Below are 19,507 nucleotides of genomic sequence, written 5' to 3' on the forward strand. Positions count from 1 at the left end.
GATCCTTGCTAACTTGTAAACTGTCTATGCTGTTATTTACTGTTTCTTTCAATGAAATTTGACTCCAATTTTCGCATTGCCCAATCCTAGGCAATAATAACCACATGACCATTGTTTTAGAAACACTTTTTCTACATGGCTGAAAATTAAAATGGATAAAATGGATGTATTCATTTGTATAATATCTAAAATTATCCTTTTGCCTGCATTCAGAAAAATATGGCATTACTTGCATTCTGACTAACTTTATCTCTTCCCCTTGGAATATCTTGGAATCTCAGCTGTTGAGGAAGTGTGACTTACAAGAACTCATCAGCCAAAAAAAAAAAAGCTCTGATCGTGAGAAAAATTCCCTTGGTCACTTACTCTTGGGAGTCCTGGTATCCTTAATAGCATCTACAAATGTCCATCCTTGGGCCCAGCAGGTAGAACTGATTTCATTGGTCCTAATAGTTTTTGACTAAGCAGTCATGACTGTTGGGGTGGTGGCATTATAGGTTTGGGGAAGATTAAATTGACAATTGATTTTAAAAATCTTAGAAAAAAATTCACAGAGCTAGGCATTTAGTTAATAGTAGTGTTTAACTAAGCCATTCTGATCTGTTCTGTTTGTGTTTTGTTTTTGTTTTCCTGAAGTTCCATACAGGAGATCTACACTGCGTGCCACCGGCTCTTCATGGCTCCCCGTGTTTGCCAGCTCCTTGGAAGAAGGCCTATAAATCATGCAGCTTAGAGGGAATGAGTGAAAATGAAGGTAAGAGAGAGCACATACATTAGATATCAGAAACAAAGTTCTAAGAGAGCTGAGCAAACAGAAACTTGGACCCAAAACCAGGAAAACTTAATTTAACAAGGATCAAGGCAAAGCCCAGCATAGTCAACTGCAACTACATAAGACAAGCTGGATTCAGAGAGTGTCACTGGCCAGTAGTTAACGCGTGAGCCACACGGCTGAAACAGCAATGGGAAAAAAGCCACTGAAAAGTTCCCTTGACAAAACAAGGTGTGGGTTCATTTTCCTGAAAAGGAACATATACAGAGTCCTCTGCGCTGACCAGATCATACGTGGTTAACAGTGCTCAGTTCTAGGTGCCTTATTATAAGACAAATATGAAGGGTGGATGGAAGGGCATAGAGAGAATGTAAAAATGAAGTTAACTAGGCAATAATTCGAGCTATGGGGAACCACACTGCTGAATCATCAAAGCAAGGAAGTTAACACGAATGAGCACCAAGGAAAGGCCAGGCTAAGCACTGGGAACAACGTGTCACAATGCCAGACAGACAGTACTGGCTCTCTGTGAACTGAAGTCCCCAGCGCGGGGCTGAAGGCATGAACATGACCCACACAACCAAACAGCACAAATGACCTCAAGCTTTGAGAACTGCTGAAAAGGTAAAACAGCTCAGGCACCGCTTTTCCAAAGGGACAACTCCAAGTGGAAATGAAGCAGAGAGACCCAGACGGAAGTGAGAACAGACGACATGTTTGATATAAAGCATCTCTCAAGTGCCTGGCACACAGGAAGAAAGACTCTCTCTCTGGTGGCAGGCACAGCCACCGCAGGAGCAGATGCTGCCACAGAATTCCCCAAGTGCCAGAGGCTGCTCCAAGCATGCAGAATGTATTGTCACCCGCTTCAGGTAGGGACCCTACCATCCCAGGAAAGAGGTGAGTGCACAGAGGCACAAGTGCTGTTCGTCACTGTGCCTTGATCCCCTACCCCTTTACAAGGGAGCATTGCTCTTCAGCTGCAGACCAGAGAAAGGAAGTGGGATCCAAGTTAGGCACTTTCTTCAAGGGTTTGAAAAGAGCCTTGTGATGGTCACTGGTCACCCGGGCTGCTCCCAGTTCTCTGTGAGGCACTAGACTGCAGAAAAGCCACGTTTATTCTCAGAATCAATTTGCAGCGAGGGGTGCAGCATTCTGAGCTAGAAAAAGCTCGTCCTGTGTGCGGTGTATTCGTCCCATGCTCAGCTCTCTCATTCTCTCTTCAATGACCTTGTTACCTGTATCAGGAGCATCTGATCTTGAAAAGGATCTGCTTGCGATAAAAGGAAAAATGCAAGATTCAACTTAGTGCCTCGTCTCGCAGAAATGTATTTTTAATGACATGTTACAGGAGTCTAGCTTCTGGGAAATGATCACTTTGCGAACTGAGGAAAAGATATGAAATTTCATGTACATAACACTGGGTGTGAAAAATAACAGAGAAAACGCAGATATCAAAACCGCTTCTGAATTTCCCTTTGCTGTATCACTAAAAAGCATGCTCACTGACATTGTTCCACCATCTTTCTTAGTTGTCTACCTTGTGAGAGCATCAGGTGAAACACGGTACCATATAAGTTTGTCCCACTATTTGGAATTGGTAGGATAAAAATTATAGGTAGTCAACAGATAGGAAACCAGCACACAACAATAATAGTTGCTACTAAATATTGGGCATAAGAACATGTTTGTTAAGTATGTCACTGGAATTTGTTGCTTTATTTAGCCCAAGTTTGATCATTAGAAAGCTGACCACCAAAGGAGAATATGTAAATTTACTGGTTAAAAAATATTACATTTTCTGGTAAGACAACAGATGGTTCAGTGATGAGTATTCCTCTGCCTCGCCTCCCCTGTGAGTCATCTAAGACCTCTGAAATTGCTAAAGAGGCTTGCAAGAGTGCTGACCAGGTGTTTGGTCCTTGCCTAGTACTGGGTGAGATATGATAATCTGGCAACTACCAATGCCATAACATTCCTCAGAGAACCTCCCCAGGACATGCCTCTGTGTGCATGTGCACTTTACAGCAGCAGGCGTTCAACACATGTGGCTGGTTAGCTAGAGAACACCCTCTGTGCCGCCTGAGCCCAGGGATGATGAACTTGACGATGCTCTTGGTGCCAGTGACAACTTGCCCTGTTCGTTTGTTCCTTGTCCTTCAGCACCAACTTGAAATTCCAGGAGGTTCAAGAAACATACAATGAGATGCTAAATCCCAAAGCACATCAGAGACATTCCAGGAACAATCGCCTTCTTCAGTCAAGAAAGAGCTTTCTCCCAAAGGGAAATGACAAAAGAGACGTGAGGGGGAGAGGAAGGGAGGCAGAAAAAGAAAAAAAAATTAAGAAGATCAGGGGTGGAAGGGAGAATAAGCAACAACTTAGGAAGAACTAGGAATTCCTCCTGCCCTCCAGCCATGCTCCTGCAGACATGGCGCAAGGCCTAGAAGAGGATGCTGCTTGCTAACAGGTGCTGAGGCTTAATTATTATTTTAACAGTGTGTTCAAGGAAAGAACAGACACAGATCTATACAATTACTCTCCTCAAATACAGACATTTGCCTCTGTTTTCACACATATAAAATGAAATCATCAGATGGACCAAATGTTGACATTTTCCCTTGTGAAATTTGAGATATATCCTGAAACTTGGGTAATTATGTCCTTCACCATCCTCCACAAAAAAATAAAATAAATTAAAAAATTCAACCTGTCACAATGTAATTCCAAAGTCATTAAAATTCGTAAGCCATATACCCGAGAAACAGAGACAGGGATAATTTTCTCAACTTCAAACATCAAGTCTAACTCTGGCCCATATTTACACAGCTCATCTTGGAATTTTCCACACTTTCAGTGCTCCAGAAATATTCTTCTGGGCAAATACAGCACCCCAAATAGGCACAGTCCATACAAAGCCACAGCCCTCTCTGCAGGGAGGGACAACTGACCTAGTACCTATCCCCTCACCAATCCAAGCAGCAACTTAGAACAGTCGCCAAGGCTCAGTGTCAAGATCAGGCTCTTGGTTCAGCTAATTGATTGCATGTTGATAGCTGGAGAGACTACTTCTGCAGAGCTGTTTTGTTTGGCTTTTGCTTTGTTTGGTTTTTATTTGAGAACATAGCTTTCTTTCAGTGTTTCGAATATTTATCCAGTTCCCTCCACGAAAACAGTCAAAATTCTCTCTGCGAAGAATCTACCCAGAATCCCATTCTGTCTACAGATCCTGAGGGGAGGATGAGAAGAGTCGGGGATCCTGGGGGGCTGGAGGTGGCTAACGTTTTAAATCCCTGGCTTGTCATATGCAACAAGTTGGTTCGTTGATGCTTCTGCTAGACACGCTCATTACTGCCTGCGTGTACTGTGTGCGCATGGGACTTCAGCCTTTTGTGGGGCAGAGAGGAGGTAGGAAGAAGGAAGGAAGAAATTGAAAAGGCAAACAAGAGAACAAAAGCAGACAAGCACATAGGTGTAGTGCCACATATCCTGCAATCCAAAGAAGAGTCTTCTGCAAATGCACCAAGTTCGAGTCAAGCAAACACAGAGCTGGATATCTGGACTTCATACAATTCCACCTGTCACCTGCTAGCTCTGCCTCTCACTGGGCAGGACTGCTCAGTTAAGATTGTGGGCTTTTCCGGATCAGACCACAGCATGTACCGCATGTACCACAGCATCCCTGCATGACTTTGGGCCCTTTCATCCCATTTTCTGGGCCTCAGCGTTCTTCCCTTTAAAGAGAATCTCCCTAACAGTGCTAACTTGGTATTCATGCAGGTAAGAGTCATAGAGTGGTTGCATTGTGCGCAGTAAGGAAGGACCCAGACACCCATCGCCATTGCTCAGAGCGTCTGGGTGAGAGCCTTACAGTCTAGGTGTAGGTTGCAGAGAAGTTAGTGTGCACTTGGAGTACGTTGTCCTTTTGTGTGGGGCACGACTGCTTTTATAATCCATTCAATGCCATTGGTGGCCAGAACCATGGGCAGGGCTGACAAGGAAAGAGTAGTTAATTGCTAGCAAAAAATTAAGTACCTGCTGTGACTATTGAGGCTGCTTCTGCATGTGCAGCCAGAGGCATTTTTTCTATCTCTTTGTAGAAGAATTTGGTATGCAATTTCTTTAACTATACTTTCCATTGCCAACCCTCATACCCAGATAACCTCTGTCTCTCTAGGAACTTATGAGTTTTCAGGCAATAGGATGCCATGAAGGCTCGTCCCTTTGTTGCGCACTGTGAGATGCTGTCCCTTGTTATCTGCAAATCCCTTTTTGATGATGATGGAGCTGCTAGAGTTGGCCATATAAGGAAGATTCAAGCATTATATGAGTACTCACTGTGGGGTGGTATTTCTTTAAGTGCTTTATTAGGAAATGCTGTTTCTTCATGACCATCTGATTAATTCTTCTCGATGTGATGGGAAGTCATCTTTTCAATGCCCATCACATAGAGAAGGACGCTGAGTTGCTAAGGAGTTAGTTTGCCCATAGTCACATAGCTAATAAACACTGACTCCAGAATGTCCTCTTTCCGTGTTTATTACTTCTGTGTTCACCTTTAATTGCAACATTTGTGGATTGTACATATTTATGAAGTACAGAGTGGTAACCATGTGTGCATGTGTGCACATATAAGCTGCCATGATCAAATCAGGACAATGAGTATTTCCATGTCCTTATACATTTATCATTGCCTTGTTTCAGGAACCATCAGACCCTTCTAGCTCTCCATAAAACATAAATTGGTGTAAATGCTAAAAATCATTGCCATACTACCACACTGGAGAGTACCTGGTATCATACAAGTGCCCATTTCTCCTCCAGCGTCCATCCCTCAGGCTTTCCCAAAACCCTAAAGGTCGCTGTTCTGCTCTCTGCTTCCATAAAGTCAACCTCCTTAGCCTCCACACATGGGGGAGAGTAGTCAACTTTTCTGTTTCTGGCTTATGTTACTTAACCAGACAAGCACCAGTTCCACCCAATGCTACCACAAATAACAGAAATGTCATTCTCTCTCATGATGAATAATATTATAACTTCCAAAGTTCATGCAAAATACCTAACATGAGTAGGAAAATCTATGTGGGAATTCTTTTAAAATGCATCCCAAGTAAAGTTATCTCTTAATTCTATCTATCCATGAACTTTCTGAAGTAGCCTCAAAGAAACCTCAGAGAATCTGCACTCTTAACCATTCATTGAAGTGACCTCTAAAACTATCCAAAGTAAAATTGCTGGCTTGGAGTTTAGGAAACCCCTTTTCCGGCTTAGGACTGTCACTTTTCTCTCCATGTAATGTAAAAGGCTTAGGATGTTTCACATCTTTGCTTTCAGTAGCTTCCTTCCCGGAAGGGAAGTTTGCACATGTGATGTCCACGAAGATTCCCATCTTGATCAATAATTACATGGTGTTGCCATTCATTCACTCATCTAGTGTGTCATAATTGAGAACTGAGAAGCCACCATGGTAAAGCTACTGTACTAGTCCTTATACAAAAGGGATTAAAAAAAAGGGATCCATGCCATGACTAGAAGGAGCTCAGAGTCCAGCAGAGGCAGGTCTGTGATGTAAGTATGCCAGTAATCATTTCATCACAATCTTGTGACAAATATTATGAAGGATAAGCACCAGGGTCCTTTGATAAAGAATAATATGAAGGATCCAAGTTAGAGTGGGGTTTTTTCCTGGATGGCATATTTAAAATAAGGTCTGCGGGATGGCTAGAAGTTGCTTAGTTAAAGAATGGAGGTACAATTGTTCCAGGCTGAAGGCTCAGGTCCAGTGAGGGAAAGAACATGATATATTTCACAGACTGAGCCAAAGCTATTGAACCAAGACACAGTGAGGAAGATCTTCCTAATATCGCCTCTCCATGAGGCATCCTTGTGCTGCATTGGCTGCAAGACAGAACTCCACTTTGGTCACCAACATCATTTGAGTGTCTCTAGGAGAGTTCATTTTCTTACTCTGGGTTTCATCTACAACTTGTTCATAAGTTTGAAAGCACCTTGAATTCCTTGACTCCAGTTAAACACCAAGCACTTAGGTGTCTTTTAATAGTTTACTGGTGTAGTAATTGTAGGGTTAACACTTTTACTGTCTATTTTCCCCAACGATGCCCAACAAGACTATCCTGAGGTCTCCACTGAAGCATCTTACTCAACAGTTCAGTGACTTTCACCATTTCCCACCAGGTTCCCATCAGCAAACCTGCTCTATACTGTTCCTGCAACCCCCTACTTTGTTCACAAAGATGGGAACAGTTAGCAAATGCTTTCTCACATGGTTCCTGTCTAAAGTGGATGATGCTGTAACCCAAGTGAAAGACAGAGCTACCCACAAAGAGCTGTGTGACTTTTGAACTCTTTGGCCTGGAATGGTCTCCTTTGCCAAAAAGCTCTCTTTAAAAATATTATTACACAAAGGTGGTTACAAGCCTCACTCGTGGAGCCCAGCGCAGTACCGTAGTGGCTAAAGTCTCACCTTGCACACCCAGGATCCCATATGGGTGCCAGTTCATGTCCTGGCTGCTCCGTTTTCCTTTCAGCTTCCTGCTTGTGGCATGGGAAAGCAGTAGAGGATGGCCCAAGGCCTTGGGACACTTGTGGGAGACCCAGATGAAGGTCCTAGCTTCTGGCTCCTGTCTCCTGGCTTTGGATTAATTCAACTCCAGCTATTGCGGCTATTTGGGGAGTGAACCAGTGGATAAAAAGATCTCTTCTGTCTCTCCTTCATTCTGTTGATCTGCCTTTCTAATAAAAATAAAATCATCTTTTAAAAAAATGTCCCAGCAGTGGGTACAACAAGAGATGATTGGGTGAAAATGAAATAATTATCTATTATTTCTTAAGCCCTCACAAACTCTTGGTTTTCTGACCTGAGATCTGTAAGCCCCACTGGCTTGTACCTCCAGAAATGAGTACAAGCTTCAGCAGGTGCTCGGCACTCATGGTCTTCACATACCTAGCATTGCCCAACTGCTGGTGAAAAGTCATCAACAGCTGGAAGCCCTTGGAGATCAAGTTGATTGTCCTCCGACAGAAAAAGCTTCACAGAGGAGGCAGCCCCAAACACTATTCGATCAGGCAGCTCAGCGGTTTCCCAAGGACCACCTAGATGCTGGATGAAGAAAGGCAGCGGTCCTTCTGCATGTGCAGTGCTCAAGAGTTCTCAGCACAAACCGGCAGAAAAGTTTCAGATTCCCACATCCAGAATGAACACTGGAGCAGTGTGTGTTCCCTGAATGGAAGTTACAACTCATTGAAATGAGGTCAATGACAGCTTGGACATAAATGGGAGAAGAAAAATAACACCCTGGGAGTGCCAGGTACCAGGCAAGGCAGTTCGTGTTTCTGGTCTCTGGGCTGCCTTCAGAGGGGTACCTGAACTAGAAACCTGTCGGGAAGAAAAGTAAACAGGTTCCAGGCATTGATGGACGAGGGGTTGCATGGCTGACAAGTGGCAGACTTTGGAGCCATGCCCAGTGTGTCTCGCTCCCGGGCCAATGCTTTATCCATTATACGATAATGTCTTGCCTTTGCATGCTTTCTGGACCCCATTTGTTGTGATTTTCAGCTGCTTGGATGGATCACACACTTGGAAACTCACCAACAGCAGATCCTACATCTTTAGCAATGAACGTAAATGCTAGGCCCAACTCCAACCATCTTTTTAACAAGCGAACTCTCCAGCCTGAGTAATGGGGCTTTCAAAAAGGCAGAAAGATGGAAAAAGAGAATGGCAAAAAGTAATTTTACCTCATAGAGGATTAGGACGGCTGGGGGTGGCCACAGCTGGCACAGATACAATCACAACCCATCAGGAGAACCATTAGGCTGTGTTTCCAACTTCTGGAGACTGCCATACATCCATTCAACAATTCTGAGTGCCTCATCCGAACAGAGGAAAGTACTGTGGGAGTGGCAAGGAGCAAAATGTTTAAGTGCAACACCTCGGGAGCTCTCAACCTGCCCACATTCTCAGAAAGGGAGCATGCCCCTGTCCCGTGGAGCCTGCAGTTTTCCAGGCACATCCACCAAGCAACAGCATGACTTATCACTCTCAGCTGGAGAGTCTGGCCCAAGGCTGCGTGAGCCTTGTTTCCTCAGGGAGTTGTTCTTCCTGCACGCTCCTCTCATCCCATTCCCTCCCCTCTCCAGTGGATTACTCAGGAGAGTGGAGACACCAGTGTCCTGGAGACAAAAGAGTTGTCTTCTGCCCCAGCACTTCAATCCCCTTGCCAATCTGCCCTTCAGGCTCTCTGGTGACTTCCTGTGCTCCTTGGTGAAAAAGGAAATCAAGAAAACTAGCATCACTTTCTGTCTTGGGGCCAGGAGTATGGTGTAAGGGGTTAAGCCACTGCTTGTGAAGCCAGCATACATATTAGAGTGTTGATTTTGAGTCAAAGGCATCTGGGGCCAACCTTTGAGGCTATTTGGGGAGTGAGCCAGCAGATGAAGCCATCTCCACTCTCTCTGTCACTCTACTTTTCAAATAAATGCAATTCATCAGAAAGCAATCAATGAGGATTAATTGAGATAATACTGTATTAACAACTCTGAAAACAGTAAGTTGATAGGAACAATGTACAAGTTAGCATCAGTGCAGTCAGCCATTGGATTATTATGTGAAGAGTTGGTATTTAGCTGAAGAGAAAACCTTGTCATTCAACCACTGTTACTCATTTTGCTTTTCCTTGGGCAAGGGCTGGCTAAAAGAAGAGGAAATCCAAGACAAAGAAGACCATTTTTCTTTAATTCTTCCCCCAAAAGGACAGCATTGTAGGTCTGCCGTGAATAAAAAGTGTAAATTATATTCTGCATGATATAAGTAATGACATATCAATTAACTGTGTCAACAAGGTCTAAAAATATGCAAATTACTGTACTTCAATTAGAAAAATCTACATCCTTAGAGAATATTGTAAATCAGGAAATTTGGGAGACATTAAGAGTAATCAGTGAGGGAAAGCATGCACTTTTTGCCATATCCTATTTTTATACATACATAATGAAATAATTATAGCTATACTGTATTTATGTCTCTGCAAAAATATTAAAATCTTAAGATCTTTACAATGATAAGTTAAATCTGTATTATGTTTTCAGACAACATTAATTATAAGAAAAAGAAGCCTATTATCATTCAATATAAGTAAGTTGAAACCAATTTGGACATGTAAATTAGAAATGCTAACTTTTCTCAGCACCAGGACATGAGGAAATGGAGAGCGAGCAGAGCTACCGAGGTCAAGTACAAAGCCTATAAACGCAAGCACAATCACATGTTTATGTTGTAATGCAACCTTCAGGATGCTGGGTAACTTTTCACAAATACTAAACTATCAGGTATTTCCATTTTTTTAGAGGCCTGCTGGTTTTCTGAATGTGAAATGCATGAAACTGCGTGGCCGAGCTTTTCCTTCATTCTAACTTCCCAGTAAATAGCAGCAGGCCACGGATCAGGTCATGTCCATTGCCAACGACTCAGATAGTTGCTACAGTAACAAGAAGTGGTACCTTTGCATGGAGGGTCCATTTGCATTGATTCCAGAGATGCTAGAGGAATGTAAAGAAGAGGGACAAAAGACTCTACTCAGCAACAGCTCTGCCCTACCCACTCTTTCCCAGAAGAGCATTCTGCAGGGAGAACCCCCACACAGGGTTCCCTGGGGTTCACCTATTTTACCCTCCCTCACTGCAAGCCTTTGAAGCCTTCATCAGGACCCAGGAAGATTTCTGACAAGTTTTCTGCTGCCTGCCCCATTCCCACATGTGAGGGTAGCATTCATGCCTCAGCACGTGGAGTTTAATGTCATTGTTTATAAAAATTGTCTGAATAACTCGAGGGCCAGTCAGTGGCAGCTTGGTGTGGCCCTTCCCTGAGCCTGGGGACTCCAGCAGGGCAAGCATCACTGCCTGCTTTCAGTCTGTGCTCTAAAGTCAAGCACTCTAAGAGTCCACAGGTGAACAAAAGGGAGGCAGAAGAAATAGAACAGACTTGTTGATTGAAAAACTCTCTACTAGACAGAATATATTTTCTTGGTGCCAAGTATGGGAAGTTCCATTAAGGCAGCCAGTGCTGATTCAACTCATTTCTTGGATAATCCAATTAAACAGCCAGAGTTAGAGCTGGCTTGATAAAAAAAAAAAAAATAGGCAGGAAGTTCCTCTGCTCTATGCCCTTGGGCTTGTCCTGTCTGTCCTTCAACACCACTGCCCCTCCAACTCCCCAAAGACTTTATTCTCTCCATGCTTCCCCCACAGCCCTCAGCTAAGTCTGCTTCTACTGAAAACACCTGATAAAACTGTTTACAGTAAGTGGCGTGGTTTACCACGGCAGCCCTTGCAGGGGTTTTGTCCTTGAACATGGAGCAAAATGGTATGCCAAAAAAATCCATGATCTAACAGAGGAGTTCCAGACACCAGCGCCCCAGGATTATACCATAGGCAGTAAAGCACTTCTTCTGCTCAACACACACACACACAATCAGGAGGCTGGTCAGTTTGCCTCTTTGAGTGTCTCCTGAAATGGTTGTGGAGATTTCTTAAAGTGAGCCCCTATGAAGTGCTTTTAAAATGATTGTTTCCTTGTGGTGGGAGAGGGCCAAGATAACCGACACTATTTTAACAGGAAGAGGCTAACGTGCAGCTTTCCAAATAAACACCAACCAAAATCTTTTCCAGAACACGTTCTCCTGAGAAGTACAGAATGTGGTTAGCAATTCACAATTTAAAAAGACCAGTGTCTGAGCCCTGAACAATGGCTTAGTGGTTAAATCTTTGCCTTGCACATGCCGAAATCCCCTTATGGGTGCCAGAATGGGTCCCAGCCACTGTACTTCCCATCCAGCTCCCTGCCTGCGGCCTCGGCAAGCAGTAGAGGATGGCCCAAAGCCTTGGGTTCCTGAATCCGTGTGGGAGACCCAGGAGAAGCTCCTGGCTTCAAATTGGCTCGGCTCTTACCATTGCGGTCACTTGTGGCGTGAATCAGCAAACGGAACATCTTTCTGACTCCCCTTTTCTCCATAAATCTGCCTTTCCAATCAAAATAAATGTATCTTTAAAAAAAAGATTAGTAGCTTTCTTGGCTTGTCCAATATAAATCCTGACTAAACTAACAGCTAGAATACCCAGTAGTATATTATAATCACAAATAGCCTTATTTGTGTTTGTCTATATCTATGAACACTATTTATAAATAAACAAATATATTTGCATGATTACAGGTATAATTATAGATGTAAGCATAGACATCTCAATTCCTCAGCTGAACGGGGATAGAAAGGAAGTCATAGTTAATAAGTGAAATCACAAGCTCTTACACCTGCCTTAGAGACAGGTGTTCAATCCCCAGCTCTGTAGGAACTGATGCTGTGGCATAGCTAGATAAGCCTCTGCCTGAAGTGCCCACATGCCATATGATCACCGGTTTAAGTCCCAACAGCTCCAATTACAGAGCAGCTCTGTGTTAATGGCCTTGGAAAGCAACAGAAAAGGGTCCCAGTCCTTAGGCCTCTGCACCCACATGGGTGACTGGAAGATGCCCCAACTCACAGCTCTGGCCATTGTAGTCATTTGGGGAGTGAACCAGCAGATGGAAGACAGCTCTCTCTATTTCTGCCCCTCCTTCTCTCTGTAACTCTCTTTCATATAAAAATAAAATCTTAAAAAAGAAAAAGATTAAAAACAAAGACTGTCTCTGTGAAATATTGCTTTTCAACAATATTTTTAAAGTCTCTAAAACTTAGTCTCCTAATTTGTAATACTGAAAGCATAATAATTTACCCAAGTGTGCTTGTGAATACTAAATGAGATAACTCAAATTCCAGAGCCTATGCAACTGCATCATAAAATTTTTAAAAATAAAAGAGTTGCATTGTTGAAGGCAAAAAGTCACCTCCAAATGCTTACAATTCTTAAGTATCTCCAAATGCTAGTTGCTATGTCTGCCCACTTTTCTTGGCAAATGTGACTGCGGGGACGGATGGTGTTTTGCAGGTTAGTACCTACCTCAATGTGCCTTGGGGCTTATTATACCACTTCTTGAGTCCATGTAGCTCAAAAGTTACTCATCTGCTTAACCTGTTTGAGACTGAGGGAAGAAAACACTTGAGCCATATTGGCTTAATAAAACTAATTTCCAGAAAAGTGAAAGCATCAAATGGCAAAGCAGGATTTTAAATATCAATTTTAGGGCCATAAATTTAACACTTGCTTCTTATGTAGAACATCACGGTGTTGTCATGCATTTCTTGCATGTTATCAATTAATTCATATTTGTTTTCATGGCCAAAAATAAAGGTGTTTCATTTTGTGGGTCTCACCATCCATATTTTGCTGTTATGTATTCGATGATTCAAGACAAAAGCACAGGTTCACATTGTAATGAAGGGTCTGCTGATCAATTACACTAATAAGGAAATACACCCAAACTTCAATCAGAATTACAGAGTAAAGCTCAGAGTACCCAGGCTGGCACAATAGCTCAACTGGCTAATCCTTCACTTGCTGGTGCTGGCATACCATATGGATGCTGGTTCGTGTCCTGGCTACTCCACTTCCCTTCCAGCTCCCTTCCTGTGGCCTGTGAAAGCAGTGGAAGATGAGCATGATATCCTGCACCCATGTGGGAGACCTGTAAGAAGCTCCTGGCTCATGGCTTCAGAACAGCTTAGCTCCAGCCATTGCAGCCACTGTGGAGTGAACCCACTGGATGGAAAATCTTTGTCTCTCCTCTCTTTCTGATGAATATAAATAAATCTTAATAATAATTTTAAAAAGCTCAGAATGCCAGGGTCTGAAATGAAAAACAGTTTACCCAATAACTTGAGCAATCATGAAGACAGAGACCACACTGAATCTGCTTCCTGTCAACGAGGCCACAGGGCTTCGATCACCATGACTTCTGATTCCCACCAGTTGGCTTTGCTGAATGTCCCTATCTTTACCCCACTGGTGTGTAGCATGGATGGCGAATTGGGATGGGGTAGACTGTGTAGCATTGACTTAGTCATGGGGATCTTGGGTGGAAAAATCAGTCACCCCAGAGAAAGGAGGAAGAATGAAAGCAGGAGAAAGAGCAATGCAGACTATCAACCCAGTCCACCTTGCATTGGACAGCTCCTGCTCTGTATCCAAAAGCTTTACAATTATTTGGCTATTACTTATCTTTAAGCATCAGCTAAATAGATCTAGAATTCTGGAAAGGTAATTACACTGTAATGCAGATGGTGGTAATAACAATCACCCAAGATAAGCCCTTGCAATGATCTTTACAATGCAATGTGAGGCAAAGCAAAAGTAGTCCTGACTCATGAAGGACTTGGAGTGGAGAAGGCTGCAATGCAGCAGCCAGGCTGTCCCTGAAACAGTGACAGGCAGGAGCCATCCCTCTCATCCTTGAAAGCAAGGCTACAGAGAGATGAAGCACTTCCAAAGTTTAAAAAATTCTTGTGGTAGAGATGATTCCAGCATAGCATGTGCCTAATGTGAGTCCGGGTCCTCTTCGAGTGCCAGAAGAAGAGCTTTCTTCCTCTGCCTTATGTGTCTCCACTTTGGCCTCTTTTCACCTCCTTAAAACTGTCTGCCACACTAATTTCTATGGGGAAGGATTTATTCTACAAGAGGATAGTTGTTCAAACAGGGGGATCTAATTGCTTAGAAGTCATTAATTGCTATAAATAGATGACTTCTGGGAGTCAATGAACTATAACCAGAAGAGACAGTGTGTTTGAATGTCATGCCTGTGCACTGGATATTTTTATGACTTGTCAGTTATTCTGCAAAGAACTCACACCGTGCAGGGTGCCTAGCCATCCTGTACTGAGGGAAACTGCCAGTTAGAAATAGATCATTCTTGTTTTAAACCTTGACCACCGTGCTAACAAATCAGGATGTACATTTATGATGCATTGCTAAGCAAAGTTAGTATCAACCATCCAGGAAAGAGAGAGGAGAAAAATCAAAGAAATGAGGAGGACACCGAGAAGGCTCTATCTGATCTTCGCTATTTCCCAGGGCATAAAATAACAACCTGTCATCTACCTTTTGCAGGTCATTTTTATCCCATTGCACACCAAAATGAAATTTGACCTCCATTTTCCAGCTACGCCAGTGATGATAAATTTAATGCACATAGAGCAAATGAAAGGGAGGCCCAGAAAGAGTCAGATTAGTGTCGGATTATTCATTCCTGAGATTCCACAGTGAAGACAGCATTGCTCTCCTGTGAACTGTTATCATCTGCCCTGCTCTGGGCCCCACCTTCGTGTCTACACTTTGACCACCAGGCCTGAGTAATTCCACATGCAGTTCTATAGCACGAGGCCCTTTGGCTCCTAAGACTTAAAGAGCAGAGGAAATCATTTCTCTGAGTCATTTCACTCTGTGGTATGATCATGGTGGCTCCTTTTCCAACAAGGCAGTAAGAAGACACCTTAAATGCCTCTTTCAAAAATCCCAGCAATAATGAGAGAGGTGCCACCTTACAGAGGAAGAAGAGGACCTAACAACCTTGCCTGGTGTTGCCACAGGGAATCCAGAAGTAATTGAGCTGCCATTTAGAAGTTCTTTACTCACAAATCTGAGGAATTAGCTAACATCGCCCGTAGCTGCAGTTTGCTTTCATGAGAGCAGCTTACCGCCCTTTGCAGTTCACCTGCTAGACAACATACCTAAGTAGCAGACAATCTGACTTACATCCACCTGTCACAGAGCAACAATGAGCCATGCCTCTGTGTGGCCTCAAATGACATTTTCAAAACCATTAACATGCAATAAAATTCCAACTGGCCTCAAATGTCTAATGTCCTACCAGAACTTCCTACATCTCCTTTTCCCTCAGATCAGACACAGCAAAGCAACAATTGATAGCCATTAAGCTCAAGGTAATCATAGTTTGGCCTGAAGTCAGTCCTGGCCAGAGACTTGACTACAACTTTCACAAAATATAATCAGCCATCACTCCTGCCTGGATGAAAGCTTGCAAATCATCAAACATTTTTTTCCAGGTCCATATTAACCATGCTCTCATTCATTCCAAACTTACTGCAGTCTGTCTTTTCGTTCTTCCTATCCATCCAATTCATTCATTGACAATGAACTGTAAACACCCTCCACTAATTCTAGGATTATTGCTCCCATTTGCAGCCCTCTCCCTTGTCCACCTCTGCTCCAGTTGCTTCTCATTAGCTGTTCTTCAAGCCTAGAGCCAGGCTTGGGGTTCAGCTCATTATCACTCTGTCTGAGACACTTTTCCACCAGGAGTCTGCAATTTCACTACCATTTCACTCAGTTCCCCCTCTCAGGATCCTTTCCTATGTACTCCTTTCTCAAACTGCAGCCCCTCTGACATCCAGTCTTTCTTTGTGCTCCTCTAGCCTGCGAATAGAAAGTTTAGTTGAGAAGTGGTGCCATAGAGCTGGAGTAAAGGCTTGGGAAAATGAAGTAATGGGAGACAAAGTCAAGGATAGATGAAAGACTGAGCAATTGATTGCCGTGAACAGCTGGGACTCATCCTGCTAGAGCAGAAAGCCAACACAATGACTTTTGTGCACTTATAAATTAACTTCTCAAGACTAGCCAGTTCCGTGGCCCTGGAGAAAGCAGCAAGGCAAGAAGTAGCAGAGGTAATGCCTTGCTGTGCATAAGGGACTTCTGAAGCTGAAGTCAAAAGGCAACTGAAGAGTCTTGGTATGGTGGCTCAATGGCTAAACCCTTGTAAGTGCCAGAATCCCCCTGAACATCGGTCCATGTCCGAGCTTCTCCACCTCCCATCCAGTCCCTGCTTAAGGCCTGGCAAAGAAGTGGAGGATGACCCAAAGCTTCAGGACCCCGAATTCCTGTAAGAGACCTGGAAGATGTTCCTGGCTACTGGCTTACAGATTAGTTTGCCACAGCCACTGCAACCATTTGAGGAATGAACCAGCAGATGAAAGATCTTTCTCTATATATCTCCTTCTCTCCATAAATCTATCTCCAAAAATAAGTAAATCCGTATTTTTAAAAAAGACAACTGAAGTAATATGGTACAAGACGGGATCAACAGCACTACCATTTCCCTCCAACTTCCTTTACCATCCCATGACAGCGTATACACACCAACCTGTCAGTTCACTTGTGTGTTGCCTTTCTGTCGGCACTCCCAACCACAGTGTGTATTCAAGCCAAATTAGAACAAAGAGCAAGTTGTTCCTCTTCAACATCCTCAATACCTACAACAGTGCTTGGCAGATGTCATGTGATTGGTTAATTAATGCATTTACCTGTATGTTTATGTAACACACATTTACTGATCTCAGCCCAAGCCAAATGCAAAGGTGTCACAAGTAAACAAGGTTTATATGACTCTTACCCTGCAGAGTCTCACAATTTGGTGATGGAAACAGCCATGGAATATAATACAAAATGACAGGACAACAAATGAGATTTAGGCAGAAGATAGTAAGGACAAACTCGGGGAACAATAAATGATTGGCTGAATCAGATAAAATTCCACATGGAACACTCATGGGGGCTTGGAGACTGAACAGAAGCTTGCCACGCAAGGCAAGAAATGCATTCCAGAAAAAGGGAAAGGTTTTAGCAAAAATAGCACAGTGACTGGCATCCCACAAATCTGGGGCAGAAGGCTTAATGGGAGGAGCTGGACTTTGTAACATGGTCACTGGCAGCAAGGAATAAAGTGCAACTAGTAAAATGCAAAGTGAAAAGTTCCAAGTGTCGGTGAGAAGCCTGCAGCAGGCGTTCCGGGGCCCTGCTGGCTGGGAGCACCGCTAGCACGGCCTTTGCAGAAGATGATTCTCCCAACTTCTGGGAAAGTCGAAAATGTGAGTTCCACACAGTTGGCCCATTTCATTTCTAGATATGTACCCAGCAGGAACTGTCACAAGCAGAGGAAACACTCATGAGGAGGTGGTGACACTGCAAATGATGGTAAAACACTCGGGCACAAGGACCTAGGTGTCTGTCAACAAATGAACAGGCTTCTGCCAATAGAGAAAAGAATCAAGGAATATCACAGGGCAGTTAAAATGAATGTGCCTATCCGCATTGCAGTACAGTGGGTTAAGCTGCCACCCGAAACAGCAAGTTCACATCTACTTTCAATCCAGCTCCTTGGTAGTGCACCTGTGAAAGCAGTGGGAAACAAGCTAGGTGCCTGCCCCCCCCCCCATAGGAAACCCAGAAGTTCCTGGCTTGGGTCTGGCCCAGCTCCTGGCATTCCGGCTATTTGGGGATGGCAATTAGTGGGTTAGATTCTCTCTCTCCTCTCTCTCTCTCTCTCCCTGCCTTTCAAATAAATAAATACACCTTAAAAAGTAGAAGAGAATGCTAGTCAAGGAGTCAAGGAGGGAGTCTACACAGAATAAAATCATTATGTAAACGTGAAAGCTGACAAGACTCTAGACTGGATAATACAGTACATTCTTACATAAAGTATAAAAACATTACTACTTCCTAGAGAGTAGCAGTTACCCCCAGGAGATGAGGGAGGGAACGGGAATAGGAAAGCAGAAAAATCAAGCTTGAATGTAGCTGTTATGTTTGATTTCTTATGCAAAAAAAAAGATGTAAACATGACAAAATGTTAGCATTTATTAAATATGGATATTGGACACATGGGTGGTTCTTAGGCATGTGCATTTATTATATTATTCACTGTGCTTTTCTCACTGTTCAGAAATGTTTTATACTTTTTGAAACCGGCCCAAGGAATTTTTCTGGAAAAAAGGACATATTTTCAGGATTTCATTTCATGAAATTTACTTATAGGATTTGAATCTGTTTTCTATATACCTCTTACGAAAACAGTATCATGAACAATTTACTGGATTCATTAATCCAACCATTTGTTCTATCAACAAGCCTGTATAAGGTACCTGTTACATTAAATAAACAAAAAAAAAGTAATTCTATATAAGTATAAGAGTGGGCCTAGCATGGTAGCCTATCAGTTAAAGTTCTTGCTTATACACTGGGATACCACATGGACACTGGTTCTAATCCCAGCGGCCCCACTTCCCATTCAGCTCCCTGCTTGTAGCCTGGAAAAGCAATTGAAAATGACCCAAAGCCTTAGCACCCTGTTCCCATGTGTGAGACCCTGAGGGAGTGCTGTGCTCCTAGCTTCGGATTGGTGCAGCTCTAGCCACTGTGGCTACGTGAGGAGTGAATCAGAGGATGGAAGGTCTTCCTCCTTGTCTCTCCTCCTCTCTGCATATCTGACTTTCCAATAAAAGTAAGTAAAATCTTAAAAAAAAAAATAACTAAGGGGTATCCATGAGCAGGAAAACATAAGATTCCTTACTTCAATGAGTATATAATCTGTCCAGGAAGAACATAAGCATTCAAATCACTCCTGAGACCTTAAGTATACAGAAATGATATGCCATAAAACGAAATCACTGCTAACATACCTTATTTTTATTGCTATGTGGCCGGTATCAGTGTAAAATAAAATTGGAGCCATGTTCAGCTCTTTCATATCTCAGCAACTGTCGAGGTGTAAGAAGGTAACTATAGAAAAGAACCTTAACCAGTCATGTTATAACTTTCCTAAGGACATAGTGCCAAATTTACACTGCCAACACTCACCCCCATTAACACAAACACTTTGGAAGGAAAGAGAAAATGAAGACAAATGGCAGATTCCCGCTACCTGGGTGCTGCTCACCAGCAGAGTCAGCCATTTTTAAAGTCGTATTGATTATTGCAGCTAGTCCGAGGCCTGAG

General features: G+C 43.1%; 1 protein-coding gene and 1 long non-coding RNA gene across 3 annotated transcripts in view; one reads left to right on the top strand and one right to left on the bottom strand.

Moving 5' to 3' along the window:
- Nucleotides 1-19,507, bottom strand: part of PPARGC1A (PPARG coactivator 1 alpha) — a 659,635-nt gene that overhangs the window by 389,918 nt on the left and 250,210 nt on the right. The gene's annotated exons all lie outside the window — the stretch shown is intronic.
- Nucleotides 1,265-7,156, top strand: LOC121146846. Its single transcript, XR_005882257.1, has 2 exons — nt 1,265-1,672; nt 6,968-7,156. It is a non-coding gene; the product is annotated as an uncharacterized LOC121146846 (long non-coding RNA).

Source organism: Ochotona curzoniae, unplaced genomic scaffold (assembly GCF_017591425.1).
Source record: "Ochotona curzoniae isolate NIBS_2020 unplaced genomic scaffold, NIBS_Ocur_1.0 scaffold_4505, whole genome shotgun sequence".
NCBI classification, from domain to species: Eukaryota; Metazoa; Chordata; class Mammalia; order Lagomorpha; family Ochotonidae; genus Ochotona; species Ochotona curzoniae.